The sequence below is a fragment of the Euprymna scolopes genome, chromosome 10 (genome assembly GCF_053919585.1).
Source record: "Euprymna scolopes isolate OS-2025 chromosome 10, ASM5391958v1, whole genome shotgun sequence".
Taxonomy (NCBI): domain Eukaryota; kingdom Metazoa; phylum Mollusca; class Cephalopoda; order Sepiida; family Sepiolidae; genus Euprymna; species Euprymna scolopes.
In genome coordinates this window covers 47,723,009-47,744,570 of record NC_136491.1, presented here as the reverse complement: position 1 = coordinate 47,744,570, position 21,562 = coordinate 47,723,009, and the positions used below count along the sequence as shown (strand labels likewise).

General features: G+C 33.1%; 2 non-coding genes across 2 annotated transcripts; both read right to left on the bottom strand.

The window, feature by feature from the left end:
* Positions 1-7,928: 7,928 nt before the first annotated feature.
* On the bottom strand, positions 7,929-8,001 carry Trnar-acg (transfer RNA arginine (anticodon ACG)). Its single transcript has one exon. It is a non-coding gene; the product is annotated as a tRNA-Arg (tRNA).
* Positions 8,002-10,902: 2,901 nt separating this feature from the next.
* On the bottom strand, positions 10,903-10,975 carry Trnar-acg (transfer RNA arginine (anticodon ACG)). The gene has a single exon. It is a non-coding gene; the product is annotated as a tRNA-Arg (tRNA).
* Between the last annotated feature and the right edge of the window lie 10,587 nt (positions 10,976-21,562).

Genomic DNA, 21,562 nt, shown 5'->3' with positions numbered 1-21,562 from the left:
ACTGCAGTTTAATAAATTTTGGAGTACTTCGCATTTTATGCTAGCTAATTCCTCATTTAAAAATTGTTCTGACTTACCTTAGTATTTTCCACTCTACTACTTTTGCTTTACGTATCGAGAACTGTCGAAGTAAATGCTGAAAATAGATAATAAAATATGTAGATACACAAAATAGTAATAATACATAGATATACTTAATTTGTATGTTTTTAGTTGAATAATATTTTTAAAGAATAAACAAATCTAAATCTGCTTTATATATTAATTATAATGTAAAACTCTTTTTAGATTTTCTAAATACGATACGTCTTCTGTAATCAAACTGTTTGCACAAAGTAAAATAACATAAAATTACAAGAATGTGTGTTGATTATAACATGTTAAGAATAAGGATGATTTGAAGAAGCAACGAACAGGCTTCCAATCTGTTAGGAACTTATTCGAGCAGGGCAATGCAATGCCGCATCATGTCAAAGAGGTAGAACAGTGGAAAGAATCGGAATTGGAAACGATGCCAACTGCCACATTCTCCTTGTAGACCAGATATGGCGTCCGCTGATTTCCACTTATGAGGTTTCCTCAAAATATTTCTACACGGTACAATGCCTTAAAACGAATGATGAAGCGAATAGTACCGTGAACTAAAGGTCAATATCTCAATTCAAAGGTTCTTCCGCTGAACGAATAGAAAAAATTGTTGTCCGATGAGAAAAATCTGGTTAAAAATTCTGAATGTATGGTAAAATTCTGCTTCTATGGCGAAATATGCGTTACTTTGTTACAAAATAATATTATATCTTCACTGACTCACACACACACGTATACACGTAATATATATATATATATATATATATATATATATATATATATATATATATATATATATATATATAGTGGAGATGGTAATTAATAAAAACTGAAGAAAGTGCTCAATACTGTTGTAGAGCAAATATGCGTTTTATTTTTTATTACCGTATCTTTCTGTTAACTTAACAGAAAGATACGGTAATAAAAAATAAAACGTATATATGTATATATATATATATATATATATATATATATATATATATATATATATATATATATATATATGAGCAAAATGATCGATAATTTATAATTAAAATTAAAAATTAAAAATCGGTTTCAAAAGGAAGAACAAACAAAATCAATAAATTCTACGATCGTTTCGGAAACGATGTTTTTATTGAGACAGACAATATGTCTTAGACAATAATTTTATCATTTGATTTTATAAAACAAAGTCTCCTCATCAGCAAAAAGAATGGGTGGGGGATTAAAGACACCAAAAATAAAATTAGCATTTTTTTAAAGTAAGGCAGATATATCTTTTAATCGCGCGCCTTTAAAGCCCGTAGGTATCACCATTTCAGCCCTTCATAAACTACACTTAACAACATCCCAAATGATTGGATTGACGATGATATTCTTGTGTGTGCAACTAGAGTAGGAGAAGGAAAACTCCCACTTATTGTTTTCAGTCATCCTCGGCCCCTTGCAACTGAACTCATGAGGAGTGATGTTATGAATTGTGCAATCCTTGCTTCTTTATAGACTACTAACGCAAGCACAATAAGATGAAGTATTTCTGGTCTTTTTTTTAGATAACTTTTTTTTGTATCCATAGCGATGCACATGCATCATTTATTTTGGAACAGATTCCGCTCTCGTTCCTGTTCCGAAACTCACAGCTGGATCTACTCCAACATCCATCTTTTAAAGATGCCTATCCAACCACGACTTTCCGATCCATCTGTGCCATCAATAACTTGTTTCAAATCCAAGAACTTTCTAACAATATATTTAAGCCAGTTATACCCATGGAAATTCCTCGGTTGCTTTTGTCATCAATCTGCACAATTTATATCTTTTCTGTTTCGGAATTTTTAGATAATGATCGATAATTTATATAAATAATTAGAAATATGATTTTAATCTTCGTAGGTATTTTCACAACGGTTAGATCGATGTAACTTTCAACTTTCTTTCGATGCGCCCTTTCGAAAGGGAGAACCTATATGAAATTTCGAACGGAATTCTTGATTTAATAAACGAGAGTAGGTTAATCTTGTTCCAGCCACCATAAACAGGTAGAAGTGGTAAGTAATTATTATCTTATTCTTATTTATAAAGTCTATATCGTAAGTATTGCAATATCGTATTCCAGAAAACGATTCATCTGAAGAACGTATTAGTAGTTTTTTTTCTGTGTATTTAAAATCGTAATAATTTATTTTTTTAAGATAAAAGTCTCAATTTACCCTACAATAAGCGAGATATTAATACACATAAACACGCACACACACACACACACATATATATGTGTGTGTGTGTGTGTGTGTGTGTGTGTGTGTGTGTGTGTGTGTGTGTGTGTGTGTGTGTGTGTGTGTGCTAGAGCCAGAAAAAAAACTGGATGCAATATCCGGAATCTTTTCTGTTCTTTTGTAAAAGGGAAGTGGTGTTTGATCAACCCTACTGGGAAGCCATGATTTAATATACTGGTTTTTTTTTATCCCCGAAACCGTGTTTCGTGGTAAATAACTGATGTTCCTTGCCCTGAAGGTTTGTACTGTTGTGAGTTCGAAAAAGCGAGTTGATTCAGCAATTGCAGATTAAATGGCTTATTTACGAAATACTTTAACGAATGATTTAATGTATATATATATATATATGTGTGTGTGTGTGTGTGTGTGTGTGGTTATGTAGTTTTCAAGGTTAAAAATATATAACACATACATACATACATATATATTACACATACATACATATATTACATATATACATTACACATACATACATGCATATATATATATTCCCCCCAAATAACTAAATCTATAATATAAAGCTGAATGTGTGTGTGTGTGTGTGTGTGTGTGTGTGTGTGTGTGTGTGTGTGTGTGGTCACGAATAGGCTCCTATATGGTTGACTATTTTAAAAAACTGATTGCATATAATGATAGAAGATGTATCGAGACACAGGAATAGGTATGTTTGATCTGGCAGAACGGTGGTTCATTAAAATTGTGGGGTCTGCGTTCGCGCCTGGTCCACAAAGTATGGAAATAAAAAATTTAAAATTAAAAAAAAAAACGTTTACAAGTGTTTTTGATATAGATGTACATAAGAATACTTTGCTAAGTATGTTTTAACTTAAATAGGGATGGTATAATAAAATTGTGGTGTCTGCGTTCGTGCCTGGCCTTCATAAAATGGAAATAGGCACAGACTTTAATAAAGATTTTTCATATCTATTTGCGTACGTACATTTTGAAAATTATGTTTCAGTTTGAAGAAATATGGCATAATAAAATTATGGGGTGTTCGTTCGCACCTGACCCCCATCGAATGGAAATATGTCACAAAGTTTAACAAAGTTTTTTAATATAGATCCACAGAATGTTGTGATAAGTGTTTCAGTGTGAACAGGTATGGTATAATAAATTATGGAGTTTATCTATTTTATTTTTACTTTCATCATATTTTGCTTTGGTTTTTATGCCTCCAAATTCGAAGCTATCTCTTTACAGCCCTTCCTTTTCATAACCTATCATACTTTCATAAATCAGAGTCCATTTTCTGTAAGCTTTTTTTGAACCCAGTTAACGACCGATACTTTTGCTAGTATATATATATATATATATATATATATATATATATATATATATATATATATACGCATAGTCTGTTTATTATACAAACATTATTAGTTACATATGTTCATGCATGTTTCAGAGGAATCATAATTCAAGGAGAACCTCGTCAGACCCAATAAAAGGAGTGATATTTTTGGTCTGACGAGGTGGTCTGCTTGAATTAGGATTCTACTTAAACATGTATGCCCATATGTAACAATAATTTTTGTATAATAAATAGACTGTGTACCAGCTCTGTTCTACATTGAGCACTCTTTAATATTCACACGAGTTTCACTGGATTTACCTCGAGGAAACGAATCCATACAACTATTATACATACATAAATGATGATGATTGCAACGTCTTGTCAGACGAGTTCCACTCCCATCAGACGCTTAAAGTCCATGAGCCCAAAAATGACTTTTTTTTCAAGTTCTAACGGTGAATTCACACGCTCAAGCAGGCATGACACTGAAGATGGTCATTGAAATCAATTATTACGTGCTTCCATCATTTCAAGCATCCACGCGTCACAACATTTCCATCGCCACAGGACCACTTTTCTAGACAAATGCCTGAGGGAGTATCTATACACAGATGATGTTACAGAGTCTTAGCTTTGTACAACAGCTAAGTCTCTCTTTCGGTTCAAAATGTTGAGATCCAGCAACAAGCAAGAGCAAGATAGCCAGCAACAAGTTAAACTACAGACCAGCTTAATGCGGGTACTGGTCTCCCGCTTTATGGTTTTTTAAATCAGAGATTTGCTTCTCCTAGAAAGGTTGCCTTCACCACAGCTTACAGAGGTCCTCTCCACCCCAAAATACACACAAGCAAGTCTCGTGGGGGTACCAGTTTAGTCGCCGGTGACCCAACCATGAGGCATACGTACATATATACATACATACATACATACAGATTTCTCTAAACCTCTATCCTTGATCAAGGGGAGACAAAAACTTGTTGCTATGGTTTCAAATGATATGAAATAACAGCAACGGGAAACTTGATTCCAAATATTTCCTATTATCATATTTTTTTTTATAGAAAACACGAATAAATACAAAGGAGGGATGCTTGGACATGGTCAAAAAGTTGCTACCAAAAGACATATAACTAAGACTATGTATAATAAACTTAAAACAACAAACACTATTTATATGTTTTCTAGTAGGTTAAGTAACCTTGACATAATACGCCACGGTGATGGTACGAGGAACCCCTTAACCTCGCCTATGGTCTCTCTTTTCTGTCTCAATCGTTATCGTAAGATAAAAATCATGAATAAGATAAGTAGTGGTACTTACTTTGTGCTTTAAAAATAATTGTTCGTCCATTAAAATAAAATAGCTGAAATACTCAGTGTTAAAATATACTCGACTAAATACTGCTTATCCGTTGAGTCCCAAACGCTTCCTCCTTTTATTCTAATTTGATTTTGTCTGAAAACTCAAAATTTGTGACATATACGTTGAGATACTCTTCTTGTATAACTAAAAGCAATAGATCTCTTTGGTTTTGTTGTTATTATTATTATTGTTATTGTTATTGTTATTATTATTATTGTTATTATTATTATTATTATTATTATTATTGTTATTGTTATTATTATTATTGTTATTATTATTATTATTATTGTTGTTGTTGTTGTTATTGTTATTGTTATTATTATTGTTATTGTTGTTGTTATTGTTGTTATTATTGTTATCGTTGTTGTTGTTACTATTGTTGTTGTTGTTGTTGTTGTTTGTATTTTGTTATTATTGTTGTTATTGCTATTGTTTATATTAGTATTGGATTGTTATTCTTATTGATGTTATTGTTATTGTTATTATTTTTATTGTTATTCTTATTCTTATTCTTATTATTATTATTATTATTATTATCACGAAATAATTAAAATATAAAATTAAATAAAAATAAAATATTATAAAAAATTCCAAATCCCCGATGTTTTAGGCGGCCTTCAGACCTCTGCTATTGTAGTTACTACAAACATCCTTAGGAAAGCCCTTAATCTTTGAAGCTCCGGGTTTGGAGCCGAGATTGAGGAAAATACTCTGGAAATTAATCCTATCTCTTTCCAGAGAGACGTTCGTTGATAAACGAAATCAGAATTATTATTATTATTATTATTATTATTATTATTATTATTATTATTATTTCACACTAGGAGTTCTCACACGGACTATTATCAACGAGTATTCACTGATGCTGCTGGTATTCACTGGAGTATGTATGACCGAAAGTATCCTCAAATTTTCTCATTCTATCTCCATCCTGCGATATCCATTGTAAATTATTTTGCGCTATTGCAACAGCCACCATTTATTTTTCGTTGGCAACGACCATTGATTTTACTGGAATTTGAGTGTCAACAAGCCTCTCCAACGCACCAGAGTTCTTCTCACACAGGTAGTGGCGGTTTGGCCGGTGCTTTCGCACCTCGGGTTTTCTATCCTGATTGATTTTCACAATATTTTGTTTAGTATCAGGGGCATTGCTCTTTATTATAGAGTTGGGTGTAATTAAAAGCGAAAAGAACGCAAATTATTTCTATTTGGTCATTAATAGATAATATTAATACACATTCATTGTGGCAATAAAATGTGGCAAAAATAGGATGAGTGGTCAAAGCGTTAATACTTGAATAAAATAAAATACGCATCAAGTGCGCTTGAAAGCTGAATCCCAACGCAATATTACGAAAATAAACAATATATTATTTGTTTGAAGTTTATATTTGAAATTTATTTCGGAGTCAAACTCCATCCTCAGTATTTTGTACATCTTTTCTTCTTCTTCTTCTTCTTCTTCTTCTTCTTCTTCTTCTTCTTCTTCTTCTTCTTCTTCTTCGTCTTGAAAAGTCATTTAGTAAAGATTCGCGCGTTGTCAGCGGTTGTATTTAGACATCCCGGCACGGTGTGTTGGTTACGCGAGATTAATATATATATATATATATATATATATATATATATATATATATATATATATATATATATATATATATATATAAAGTGATGGTTGTGTAGTTCCAACGAGAGAAAAAATGTATATTTAAAAGAGTGTAGCCATCAACAATTGTGGTTTTTTTTTTAAAGATTTTCATCATATTTTTATTTTAAAATATTTTTATAACGCGTTTCGAGCTTAGGGTGTGCTCTCTTCACATATTTTCGTAAAAAGTTTTTCTTTAAAATGGGAGTTTGTAGAATTACCTCCGCTGATATTAAATATGTTTTTCAGAGTGATGCGATGCGTGTGTTCAGTGTTCAGACATTCTGTCTCCAACTGTAAGTGTTCACAGTGTCCGGTCAAAGTTAGTTTCAAAGAGTGTTTTTTAGTCCATATGGTGAAAGTTTTTATGGCTTTTTTAGGGTTCTTTTTAAAGACTTTCTTTCCCCATGTATAGCATACACTCACACACAATCACATACGCATACATATACATTCATGTACATGTACACATGCACAAACCATTATTGATGAACATTTCCCTGATCTTATCGAGTTCAGCGTCCAATCTGTTAAGTGAACAAATCATCAGGGCTCTATGTACCAAAGTATTAATTAAGCCGACCGTACGTGATTTTGGTACAATAGACAACCAGTCCACATATAGGCCAGTAAATGTCGGCTTCCTATAAATTGTAGTGAGAAAGCCTTGAACGTTCGACAAGAACATCCAAGAAGGGAAACAAATTGTCCTTCTCACTTTCCATAGTGAACTTTAGAGCTCCATGCAAAGAATTCCACCTATCAAAAAATATCGCCGCTTCACTTTGCGATGGAAAAACAGCAAAAGTGTCGTCAACATATCTGAAATCTGCAGTGGGTTTTGTTATAGAATAAAATAAAACGGATTCATTATACCCGACGAAAATATTCGCTAAAGTTAGGGCCAACGGACACTCCATTGAAACACTGTCAATCTGACAGTACATAATATCACAAAAACTAAACTCCACAGATTTTGTGCACATTAAAATGAGTTCAATAAGAATCTCTTTAGAAAAACGTGGAGCAGAAAGGCGACCATCGTAAAGTGCGTCGGTACATATACGTATAGTCTCATCCAACGGTATATATATATATATATATATATATATATATATCTTTGCCTTCCATGCTTTTTTAATATAAATCAAATAATTTTTATTTCTAACGTGAAATTTAATCTTAAAATCAGTTAAAAAACGAACGAAAACGATATTTCACATCGTATAAACCTAATAAAACTAACAAGAATTTAAACAGAAAGCAAAAACGGGTTCGCAAGCTTGCCAGGATTCGAACCTGGAATCTTCTGATCCGTAGTCAGACGCGTTATCTATTGCGCCACAAGCCCCTGCTCTATACTCACTCCCTTTCAAACTTATTGTAATTGTATCTTATCGTTCAACAAATATTTTCGTGTTAATTAAGTACGTCAAATTATATAGCTGCTTTACAACAAAATGTTTAAAAGACCGCATGCAGATCTTGGAAATTCCCCGAAGTTTATATATATATATATATATATATATATATATATATATATATATATATATATATGTGTGTGTGTGTGTGTGTGTGTGTGTGTGTGTTTTTACGATACGTTTTTGTTTATTTGTTTTTATTTATTATTTTTTTTTTAATGACTCCAGTTATTGACGAAAGTGCATTTTTACCTAAATGCGAGTTAGGGATAATTTGTCCTTTAACCACGGGGAGCGGTATATATATTGTTTTTAAAATATAATTATCCACTTACACGTGTTTCATCATCTACGACCGCTCAGAGTGGCTGAATCTAGCGAGATTAGAAATCGGGACTCCACATTAATTAAGCCTGTCCGTTTTATTCGCTGGTCCATCTCGCCGACTGTTTGGATATATCGCGATTTATTGAGATGTTATTTGTTTTATTTAGATGTGTTGTATTCCTCCATATATATCGATAGCTAGATAAAGTTTGGTATGTGTATATGTGTACACGTCTTACGACGAAACTAATCAATTTATTATGAATTTTTGAATACAGCATAAAGTGTCACAATTTAAGTTAATTTAGTTTTGAACAAAGCATATAAAAGAGATTAATGTCTTATGTTGGTATATTTGTAGAATAGAACCTTAAATTATAGACATCAGTACTTCGGAAAAATAAGATTTTATTTCAAAAGGATTGCGTAAGTACTCGAAAAAAATTGGCGGTAAAATAAGTTAATTGCGAAATGAATGTAAAACCATTACTAGTTCTCTAAGCAAATACCGTTCTAAGGAGATGTAACTCTATTTTGTGTGTGTGTGTGTGTGTCAAGAGAGATAAATTGTGTGTGCTAGGGAGGGGATATTTTCATGCTAAAAGTTAGCAATAAAAAGTACTTATTCTTATCATTTAAAAAAAAGTGGTTATAATTGGCCAAAAACTATAATGTAATCGAAAATAAACTATGAAAGAAAACATAAAAATGGACAGTTTCAAACATTAAAGACGATATAAGAAACCCACCCACATGACTTATTTCAAATAAATGGCACAATTCCATGAGTTCAAAAATATAGGCTAAAATGGCAGGAAAAACTTTCTTTTAGCCTTACCTCTAACCATAAGTTACATGTCATTGAAACGCTATGTGGGATATCCTATTACGTTAAATTTAATTCAACGACAATAATACCACTATATTACTTTTGTAAAGGTTTATTTAAAAAGAAATAAAGACCACCTCCTTAAAAGGGGATTTCAAAATCATCGTAATCAGTTTAAATCAGAATAAACATCCCATGATCAAAAGAATGATCAACTTATTAAAGCACTAGCCTGTGTGGCCGGCATTGCCCGGGTCTTTTGCTGTGTGTGTTGTGCAAAACAGATAAAAATAAAATAAAAGTTGTGGTAGGTAAGAGGGATAAAACCCGCGCCGCGACGGAGGACAAGAACGTGAAAAGAAAACATGACGTCTTTGCCTTTGGATCCATGGCCAAACCGGAAAGGGGGAAGGTTTTAATTAAGACCAGTAATTTGCTAAGAGAGGATTACTTTCGAAAATACCGACGAAAAAGCTACCCCTCCTTGTAGAAAAATTTCTAGTTGAGGGTGAAGGAATTAATTTTTCGATATTTGTCGTCCGAATGGTCGAGCTTTAACACGATACTGATCTCGTGAAAATCCGTCGCCTCCCTCGAAAGTTTTAGGCAGACATGCAAACAAACAAGCAAACATACATACATACATACATACATACATACACACATATGTTTCCCCATATGATCAACGAATGTTTTGAACTCCCATATTTATATTGTCATTGAAATACATACATATATATATATATATATATATATATATATATATATATATATATATTAGCAAAAGTACCCGTCGTTGACTGGGATCAAAAACAGCCTACAGAAAATGGACTCTGATAGGTTATGAAAAGGAAGGATTGTAAAGAGATAGCTTCGAATTTGGGGGTATCAAAACCAAAGCAAAATATGATGAAAGTAAAAATAAAATAGATACACCCCATCATTTATTATACCATACCTGTTCACACTTAAACACTTATCACAATATTCTGTGGATCTATATTAAAAAAACCTTGTTAAACTTTGTGACATATTTCCATTCTATGGAGGTCAGGTGCGAACGAACACCCCATAATTTTATTATACCATATTTCTTCAAACTGAAACATAATTATCAAAGCATATAGATATAAAAAGTATTTATTAAAATTTATGCCTATTTCCATTCTATGGAGGCCAGCCGCGAAAGCAAACCCACAATTTTATTATACCATCCTTATTTAAGTAAAAACATACTTATTAAATATTATTATGTACATCTATAACAAAAACACTTGGAAATGTGTTTTTTTTTTAATTTTTAAATTTTTTATTTCCATACTTTGTGGACCAGGTGCGTACGCGCACCCCACAATTTTAATGAATTATCATTTAGCCGGATCAAACATACCCATTCCTGTGTCTCGATAAATCTTCTATCATTATATGTTATCAGTTTTCTATAATAGTCAACCATATAGGAGCCTATTCGTGGCCAGACTCACACACGGACATTCAGCTTTATATTATATAAATATATATATATCTTGGCCTTCCATTATTAAGCAAATAATTTTTATTTCTAACGTGAAATTTAATCTTAAAATCAGTTAAAAAACGAACGAAAACGATATTCCCCATAGTATAACCCTGATAAAACTAACAAGATATAAAAAGGAAAGCAAAAAACAGTATGCGAGCTTGCCAGGATTCGAACCTGGAATCTTCTGATCCGTAGTCAGACGCGTTATCCGTTGCGCCACAAGCCCCTGCTCGTTGCTCTCTCCCTTTCAAACTAATTGTAATTGTATCTTATCGTTCAACAAATATTCTCGTGTTAATTAAGTACGTCAAATTATATAGGTGCTTTTGCTTTACCACAAAATGCTTCAAAGGCCGCATGCAGATCGTTGGAAATTCCCAAGTTTATATATATATATATATATATATATATATATATATATATATATATATATATGTGTGTGTGTATATATGTGTGTGTGTGTGTGTGTGTATGTTATATGTTTTTTTTTTTTGTTTTTTTAATGACTCCAGTTATTGACGAAAGTGCATTTTTACCTAAATGCGAGTTGGGAATGCTGAGAGGCAACGCGCGGATCTTTACTAACTGACGTTTCTTTCTCCAACTTTATAACATGGCAAGAAAGAAGAAGAAAAAAAGAAAGTTAATATGTGAATTGTTCGGACTGCTCTTGTCTTGATTGTTATTCTAAAAACATTTTGGACGATATAACCGCCGACCTTCTTCAGCTGTATTTTAACAATGGCTTTTAGTTGTGAATGGTAGAAAAATATTTTTGTTCCCCCCCCTCTCAACAAAAAGCACAGTCATCAGAATTCAAAATGTCTGATATGTTGGTCGAGTTGTTTCCATTTTCGAAAATAATACATATCAACCTTCATCTGAAAAGGGGAAATCAAATAGATCCCATTTTCAATTACATTTTTCAAACTTGCTGAAATTCATTAACTTCATACAGTACGTTGACCTCACGCACAGAAAATAGGTCGCGTCTTTAATCAGCGCAAGACTTTCCGCTTCCCTTTTCTTTCCGTTCACGCCTTCTCTGGGAATTGCTCACGCATGCTCCTACTCATTCTCCGGTTGCGAACTTTTAAATGATCCACTGCATTATTGTCTTTGCCTCCCAAATTTTCTCCCTTGTTTTCACTTGTTTTCTCCAAAAGAAAACAAACTAACAGAAATAAAGACCCCATTGTTTTTGCCAGGGGCGGGTAATCAATGTCGAACTTTCTACTCGTCTTACCACAGGATGGTGACCTCTTCGAAATATAAAATTGAACAAATAAATCTTACATTAAAAAAGAAATAACATTCACGGTACTTAAATTGCGACATTTGCAAACGCTTATTTTGATACGTGGTTATCGGAGACTCAATATAAAACCGAGGATCACGTTCCCTGATTCTATAAATGATAGAGCCCGTAAAACAAAAGGGGCCGTCTTAACTTAACGTCATCTGATAGCCTGTCCGAAACTCAATGCAATTCTCTTTGCCCAAATGACCCTGAGATTTCATTATTTAATTCGGTATTACTTACAAGCTAATAAAGGGTGAAACGATAACAGTGTCGCCCTAAAAAACAATATTACAGCTTTATTTTAAAACTTTTATTGAAACAGTCAATTCAGGTGATTTGATTATGTAGTAGAGCTGACATCTATTCAATGTAGACGCCTTCAGCTTCAATCACCGCCTTGATACGGGTCTAGGACTGGAGACTGCCTTTTCACAAGCGCCGACGGGAGCTCGGCGGATAGCAGGTATCAGGCTGGCTTTCGTGTTGTGGGAGATCATGTTAGTGATGTTCTCGGCGTATGAACAAACGAAGAAGTCCAGCGGGTTCAGGTCGTGAAAAGAGAGGGAAGTGAGAAAAGGGTACAAAGTCGTAGCTCTTGATCTCACTTTGGACGTGGGTCGGTGCCGAGTCCCGCTGCCACATCCAGAGTCTGTCAGCGACCACCTGATTGTACCAGGGGATCACTATACTCTTCACCACATCCAGGTCCACTTTGGTGTTGGCTTTCAAGCTTACTTCGACAAACAAAAAAGGAAAACCGTTGTTCATCAAACGGAAATGGAATCATGTCATCTTTTCTAGGAACACAATTTTATCGTTTCACTCTCTATTGTCTTATAACTCCTCGAGATATCATCTAATTATAACGCAGAACTAGTGTCTGTCCGCCATTAAAACTTGACATATTTATTTTTAAAGTTATAACACTCGTCATTGTATTTACTGTTATTTAAAAATTTACTTCATTTTTTAATCTAATAAGAAAGTTTTAATAACGTGCCGTAAAAAAGCATCATGAATTGACTTAAATGTACGAGCGTCTCTTCATCTCTATTATTAGAAATGCACTGAGTCTGCTTTCGGGTTGTTAAGCCAGCAGGTTATATAACGAAACTTCGCGGTATTTATTAATTTTTTTTTTTTATAGAATTTATTAATTAACTATTATTTCGTAATATTTGGATTCTTCGGGCTACTATTTCTATCCTGGGTGTTATTTCCAGAACGCATCGGTCGATGTAATCTCTGACCTTTTTTCAGGTGTATTTTGTCGAATTCACGATTAAAAAAAAAAATTTTGTCGAACTCGAGAATCTGAGCAGAATTTCGAATGAAAGCCTTTTTATTTCATCAATAGGAGTAGCATGTTCTCCGCCATGACTGGTTAGAAGTCTTAAGTAATTCGCAAGTGTATTTTTAGTGTCACCCGTAATTGATAAAGTACTTTGTAAAATTCAGTCAGAAGTGATACTTTTCTGGCGTCACAAACAAAGATAGTTCAATATATTCAGTTAAAAAGGTTCGAAATCAGTCAGTTAAGTCAGAGTCGAGTATCCTTTATATTTTTTGTATTAAAAGTCCTTTATATTTTCAACTATTTATTCATTTATAAAAATTCATTTATTTTGGTTGAAATTCTATGCACGGGGGGGTAGCACATTTTGGGGAAATTGTTGACTTTGTTTTTGGCATTGCAGATTATGATTGAGTTTTGCAAAGGCAATAACCTCAAATTTTGGTGCGTTTTAGGATCTAGGTATCTTCTGATTTGGTAGCACTAGATTGAAAATGTGAGAGTCGCAGACAAAACTAATACAAAGGGTAAGTATTACACATGCGGAGAGACAGCGAAAGAGAGAGAGAGAGAGAGAGAGAAAGTAATGGAAGAAAGTGAGAGAGATTGGAAAAAAACGAAATAACTTAGTAGATAGAAAAGTAATGTAATTAAATTTTCAAAATTAATGTTTTTAATTTTTAAATTATCATGTGCAGTTTCCTTACATTTCTCATCGAACTTGAAGGTAATTATCAAATTTCAAAAACTAGATCAATTAAAAATTGAATTTTCTTTCTAGTTGAGTAACATATTTTTAGAAAAACAAGTTGTCAGAAGAGATTTTGAACAGCAAAACTAATCTATCTACTGTAACAAAAAAGATCCTGTTTCTAAAACTAAACGGAACTTCTATGAGCAGAGTTATTTCCAAGAATTGTCCGTCTGCGAAACGCAATACCACGAGACTGCTTCCTATCTGACTACAGCATGGTGTTTTCGAGTCCAGTTTTTATTAATCTTTTTCAAAACATCGAATTCATTCCAGATTTATCCATAGCCAGCAATTTTTGAGGTTTTTGTCTCATCGCTCACGTGACAAAAACCACTAACTCTTCTCCTCGGGTGGTTTTTGGGCCCTTGATGAGCGATGACTCGTTAGTAAGAAAAATAAATTGTTTAATTGAAAAACTCGCATAACTGTCATGATGTTCATGCGTTTTATTTTTCTTGTGTTCTTTAGTTGTGTGTGTGTTTGTGTGTGTGTTTTTGTGTGTTTGTGTGTGTGTTTGTGTGTGTTTGTGTGTGATTGTGTGTTTGTGTGTGCATGTGCCAGTGTTTGTGTGTGTTTGTGGTGTGTTTGTGTGTGTGTGTGTGTGTGTGTGTGTGTGTGTGTGCTTGTGTGTTTGTGTGTGTGTGTGTGTGTGTGTGTGTTTTATAAGTGGGCCTGATTATATTAAAAAAAAAAACATTGACGCAGGTTCATATATTTGGATTACGTTCATGTCCACCGAAGAATGTGCGGGTCGGAGATCAGCAGGAATAAATGTCTCTACTTCCGGTTGGCGAGTTTTTAATTCATCATTAACACGACTAATGGCGAGTTATTTCTGGTGAATTATTCGAGTCCGGTTTAGGAACGGCTTGTTATTTATCTGTTAATGAATTATAATGCTTATTTCCGCTTTGAGGTCATCGCGTGACAGCGATAGAAGTTATTAAAACAAAAATTATATAGGGAGCAATCTTCAAGCTATGGAAGTTCGGTGTTGCCCAGGATCAGATATCATTTATTTTCTTATCATTTACTTAGAACCAAGATTTCGCGTATCGACGGACAGAGGAGATCAAGTTTCGTATGAATGAGATGTCATGAACAAGAAGTAGTAGTTGGCCGTTTTTTTTTTCGGCTACTCTGAATGAGGGCCGACGGGTTGCCGTAAAAGTATGTCCCCCAACAAACTTGGGGTTTCATGTTTCTGATTTTTTAAGATAAGAATTTATCATATGTATTATTTAGACTATTCGCACAACGTTTCGGCCGATGTAACTTCCAAGCTTCTTCACTGTGGAACGTTCCTGCCCACGCAGGAATTTTTCTGTACAACTCATGAATATTTTTGTAGAAAGAAATTTCGAATGAGAGCGTGCTACCCCCGTGCATAGAATTTCGAACGAAAGCGTGCTACCCACGTGGAATAAATAAAGGGTTCGTTCGAAATTCTGTGCAAATTCTCGAGTTCGACAAGATATAACTGAAGCAGATTCGAGGCTACTTTAGCCGAAACATTGTACAAGTAGCACTCAGAATGGGGACATAAATCCAATAAATACAAACTTAGGCAATGGTGTCAACAATAAACATGACTATTTCGTGTAACGATTCGCGGCATGTTTTCTTTGGAAATACAAATAGAAATTATACAATAGAACTGAAAAACGTTGTAAAAATAATACTTAAGATGGAAACAATCGTTCGAATAATCCAAATAAGACAAATTATCAACCCTCATTTCAAAAATTCAGAAACATTAACATGAAATGTTCTGAGGTATTAAAAAGAAATACTTTTTGGCTTTCCATCTAAAAAAAAATCAGCACAAAAATAATATACATTTTGTGTTTGCAAACAATACAATAAACACAATTTTTTCTTTAAATATTTTTCAAACTATGATTGTTCACCGTTTATTTCGTAGTTGTTTTTCAGGCATTTGTTTCTGCCATATTATCTGTTTATTGAAAGTTATATTAACCTACACTTAGTGGCGAATAAGCGAACTTTGCAAGGTTTGAAACCATCACTTCCAATTCATGTTGACCTGGAACTGTAGTACCTGCCAAGATCCCTGTAAAATAAAATGTGTCTTGGGTATGAAATTGAACTGTTGGTTTTTCAGAATAAACCAAAGTTCTGATATTATACTTTATATATTCTATCCTTACTTTTTATTTTTACTAAGGAGTCACCAGTTATCAAGACTCAAATGCCACGCTAGGATAAGGGTTAATGAGTGTCAGCTGATCAGAAAACATCGTGTTGATTAGTAATTGGGAAAATTTGGCTGACTTTGATTATTTAAAGTCTCATCAAGAATTGCTTACATTGAACTTAAAGACAGCCATCTTATAGTCAACTGGGAAGCAGCCCTACGCTATTGTGCTCCACAGACGAGTCAGTGAAGGAGAAAATCTTCTAGAGTGAAACAATTTCTATTTTAGTCACATTTCAAAGTTTTTTCTGGAAGGAATATAAAAATTTTCAGTGCATTAAAAACCAATATTGTGCCTAACCTAAGCAAGTAAATGCGAACATTAAACGGTACCCGATAATGTATACGTATATGTTTAGTGTACTGCTATAGTTGCGTATACACTTATCCTTGCGTGGCCTTACAGTCTTGATAAGTGGTGATTCCTTAGTAAAAATAAAAAAGTAAGGATAGAATAGATAATATGTAATGCCAGAACAGTAAACGTTAGATTGTCGAAGTTAAGCAATGTTGAGCTTGGACAGTACTAAATAGGTGACCATAAACGCTTTTTAGCCCTAAAATACAACATGAAATACAACAAAAATATGTACATTTACCACCATAGAACTATATATATGTACATATATATATATATATATATATATATATATATATATTCCTTCAAAAAACACTTTGAAAGATTTTCTCCTTCACTAACTGAGAAGCATATATATATATATATATATATATATATATATAGAGAGAGAGAGAGAGAGAGAGAGAGAGAAAGAGAGAGAGATTTTCTCTTTCACTAACTGAGAAGCATATATATATATATATGTATATATCGATGGCAAAACATCGTTAATTAACTACCCGCACAGCAGCAGCCGAAGAGCACAACGGTTAGACGCTCCGACTGTCGTTTGGGTAGTCGGGTTTCGATCCTGGCTTGAGGTAGTTGCTTGTCTAGCCGCACAGATGATCTGTGAAACAGCGAAACAGTACTGTATGTGGATGACTATATATATACATATATATATATATATATATATATATATATATATATATATATATATATATATATATATAGCCAGTAGAGTTTAGTTTCCTAGAAGTACATCCAATGAAACAACATGTGTCTACCAAAGAGTTCTCAATGAGTGAACAGAGCAGGTATATTACATTCATTTATACAAACATTAATGGCTACATATGTGCATACATGTTTCTGTAATCGCCCGCGTTGGGAGATTACGTCTTCAGGCCAAGAATTACCGTCGAAAACTGATATTTCAACCAAATACATTTTCCTATTTCGTTTGTCAAGTTAGAATGTAACCTGGGTGGGAGTCATAAAACGGTGAGAGGACAAGTGAGGTCTTTGAAGATAATAAACATCTTCTTTTTCATTTCCCTTTCCCTTTATCCATCCCATCTTTTGGTTTTTATGGCATAAGGTACTTAGGAATTTAGTATTTTTGTCTTGCAGTCTGTAAATTAAGAACATTTCCTATGGTCACTAAGTATTAACTGTCTTTCAATCTACACCCATCCACACACATACATGCAACACATACACAGACACACCCACACACACACACAGACACACCCACACACACACACAGACACACACACACACACACACACGTTAATACAGATATTCAAAAGCGAATATATGCTGTTCGTTTTATTTTACTCACACACACGTACTGAAACTAGGCAATAACTATAACTACGCAAGAATAAAGTTAAAATTAAAATAAGGTAAATAAAAAAATAAAATAAAAACAAAACAAATAAACAAACAAAATAAGAATAAGCATAAAACCTCGAAAGTTATCTAAACCGCACATGTACATATATATATTAATATATTAATATACTTATAAACGCCTACACTTTGCTACAGCCGCGCATATATACACACACACATACAGACATACATAGACATATAATGGTCATATACAGTTATAACATGTTTACATCAATACCTACATACGTAGTAATATCTATACGCGGAACCTCAAACCCAGACATCCATGTACACACTTGGGTACCATACATCATGACTGTTATTATATCAAAAATAATATTAATCCCACTAATAATCCTTATAATAATAATTCTTGTAATATTGATAATACTAATGACACCACCAATATCAATAATAATAATAATAATAATAATAATAATAATAATAATAATAATAATAATAATAATAATAATAATAATAATAAGGTTTTATGATTTGGAACCCCAAAACCCGTGGACCCCAACTGGATACACGTTCTCATAAATCAACCTATAAATATATATATATATATATATACATACACATACATATACATACACGCACATATATAGATATACACATACATACACACATACACACACATACATATATACACAGTTACATATATACATACACATACATACACACGTATACAAATTTATATACATAAGCACAAAATACATATATACACATATACATACAAACATACATATACACACATGCGCACCAGCATACACACAATACATACACATTTAGACCATCCGCAGGCACAGACAACATCCCCATCTACTCGTGTCTCCCCATCTCTACAGACGTATACAATACACATACACATATAGATACTAACACAGACCACCGCACACACTCACATACACACACGCGCAGGGACACACAGAAACCCGCTCACTCACAACGCAGGAAAACACAATAATACATGCACAAATGCAAAGACCTTATTCAATAATAATAAGGTGACTTTTTTTACTTCAGTAGCGTGGTAACCCCTTCATATATGAAATAGCATGCTACTACACTCCACACGGGTGTATATATACATATATAACATACATACAAACACATTCGGAAACGCATACATTCTTGTAATCTACATTGCTACAACAATTATATACGAGACAGTCTATTTTAATAGTTCAGAAATATATATGCATATACATACATATATACATACATACACATATACAAATACATCCATATACATACACACAGATATATACATACATACACATATATATATATACAAACATACATGCATACATAAATACACTTATGCATACATACTTACACAAAATACAGACATATATATATGTACCCTGCCACTAAATGATACATCTAAAATGGAAATAGACATGAATTCATTTACTACATAATTCTCTTTTTCTATCAAACTCCACACGCATAGTTATATTTCACGGCCCACCCGCTTGTTACCTTTTCTTAAGTTGTAGGTTTTTTTACTGCGTAAAAATTTATACTACGTAAAAATTTATAGTGAATTCAGCATGAAGTTCATAGACCTATCTTCATACTAAGCAAGCACTCTTTCGATGGTTAGGCAGATATACATAAGATGTATAACGATACAATAATAATATATAATAACATATGACAGAAATCAGAGTATTTAGGTTATACAAATTGAGTATACAAGCTTGTATTGTAGTACTTACCTTCATCTTTATTCATTCACCCTAATTACTTTATTCCCTTTTCCTTTTTGTTTGATTACTCATCGAGCGTGTATGTCCATAGAATCAATTTTTGAAAGTCATGAAGACAGAATGACTTTCAAAAATAGATTCTATGAACACACACGCTCGATGAGTAATCAAACATATGAAAAGGACACTTCCTTATCGTTATATTACTGGAAATTAGTTAGAGAAAATAAAACACCTAGTATAGAATGGAAGATTATTAGAAGGGCCAATACTTGCCACTCATTGATCTCACTATGTCCATTATGCTTATCAGAAAAACTTGAGATAACTAGGTTTGAAGACAGAGATAAATTATTAAATATTAAACAAGAAACTGCTATATCCTGCAAACATTTCAGAATACACGCGCTTTAAGAACTCTAAATTAGTAGACCAGAACAACTATGAGTACAACTAACCCCCATCAAATAACCCCCCCCCCCAAAGAGGATAAGTGAGGTCGCAACTATGATCCTACCCGTATGGATTACATAAGTCGCTTAATATTCTACTTCATCAAGCAGTTATAATATTACTAACCTAAATAAATACCTGTATGAAAGTATATTCGAACCAAACGAGTAATAGATTGTTTTGGGTGAACCTCGTAATAATGTATGCATATGGGTATTTTTGGGTGTATGCATGTATGGATATATGATCTTTATATACCTGGGTAGGAAAATTAATTTAATAATAAAAAGGATAAATGAATAAATAGATGAAAGAAAGTAAGGAATGAAGGGTGAATGAAGGAAAAGGGAATAAAGAAATTAGGTGAATGAATAAAGATGAAGGTAAGTACTACAATATATAAGCTTGTATACTCAATTTGTATAACGTAAATACTCTGATTTCTGTCATATGTTATTATATATTATTATTGCATCGTGATACATCTTATGTATATCTGCCTAACCATCGAAAGAGTGCTTGCTTAATATGAGGATAGGCCTATGAACTTCATGCTGAATTCACTATAATTTTTTACGTAGTATAAATTTTTACGTAGTAAAAAAACCTACAACTAAAGAAAAGGTAACAAGCGGGTGGGGCCGTGAAATATAACTATGCGTGGGGAGCTTGATAGAAAAAGAGAATTATGTAGTAAATGAATTCATGTCTATTTCTATTTTAGATGTATCATTTGGTGGCAGGTTACATATATATATATGTACGTATATATATATATATATATATATATATATATGTCTGTATTTTGTGTAAGTATGTATGTATAAGTGTATTTATGTATGCATGTATGTTTGTATATATATATATGTGTGTGTATGTGTATATCTGTGTGTATGTGTATGTATATGGATGCATTTGTATATGTGTATGTATTTATATATGTATGTATATGCATATATATTTCTGAACTATTAAAACAGGCTGCCTCGTATATGATTGTTGTAGCAATGTAGATTACAAGAATGTATGGGTGTCCGAATGTGTTTGTATGTATGTTATATATGTATATATACACCCGTGGGGAGTGTAGTAGCATGCTATTTCATATATGAAGGGGTTACCACACTACTGAAGTAAAAAAAAAAGGTATCTTATTATTATTGAAAAAGGTCTTTGCATTTGTGCATGTATTACTGTTTTACTGCGTTGTGAGTGAGCGGGTTTCTGTGTGTCCCTGCGCGTGTGTGTGTATGTGGGTGTATGTGGTGGTCTGTGTTGGTATCTATATGTGTATGTGTATTGTATACGTCTGTAGAGATGAGGAGACACGAGTAG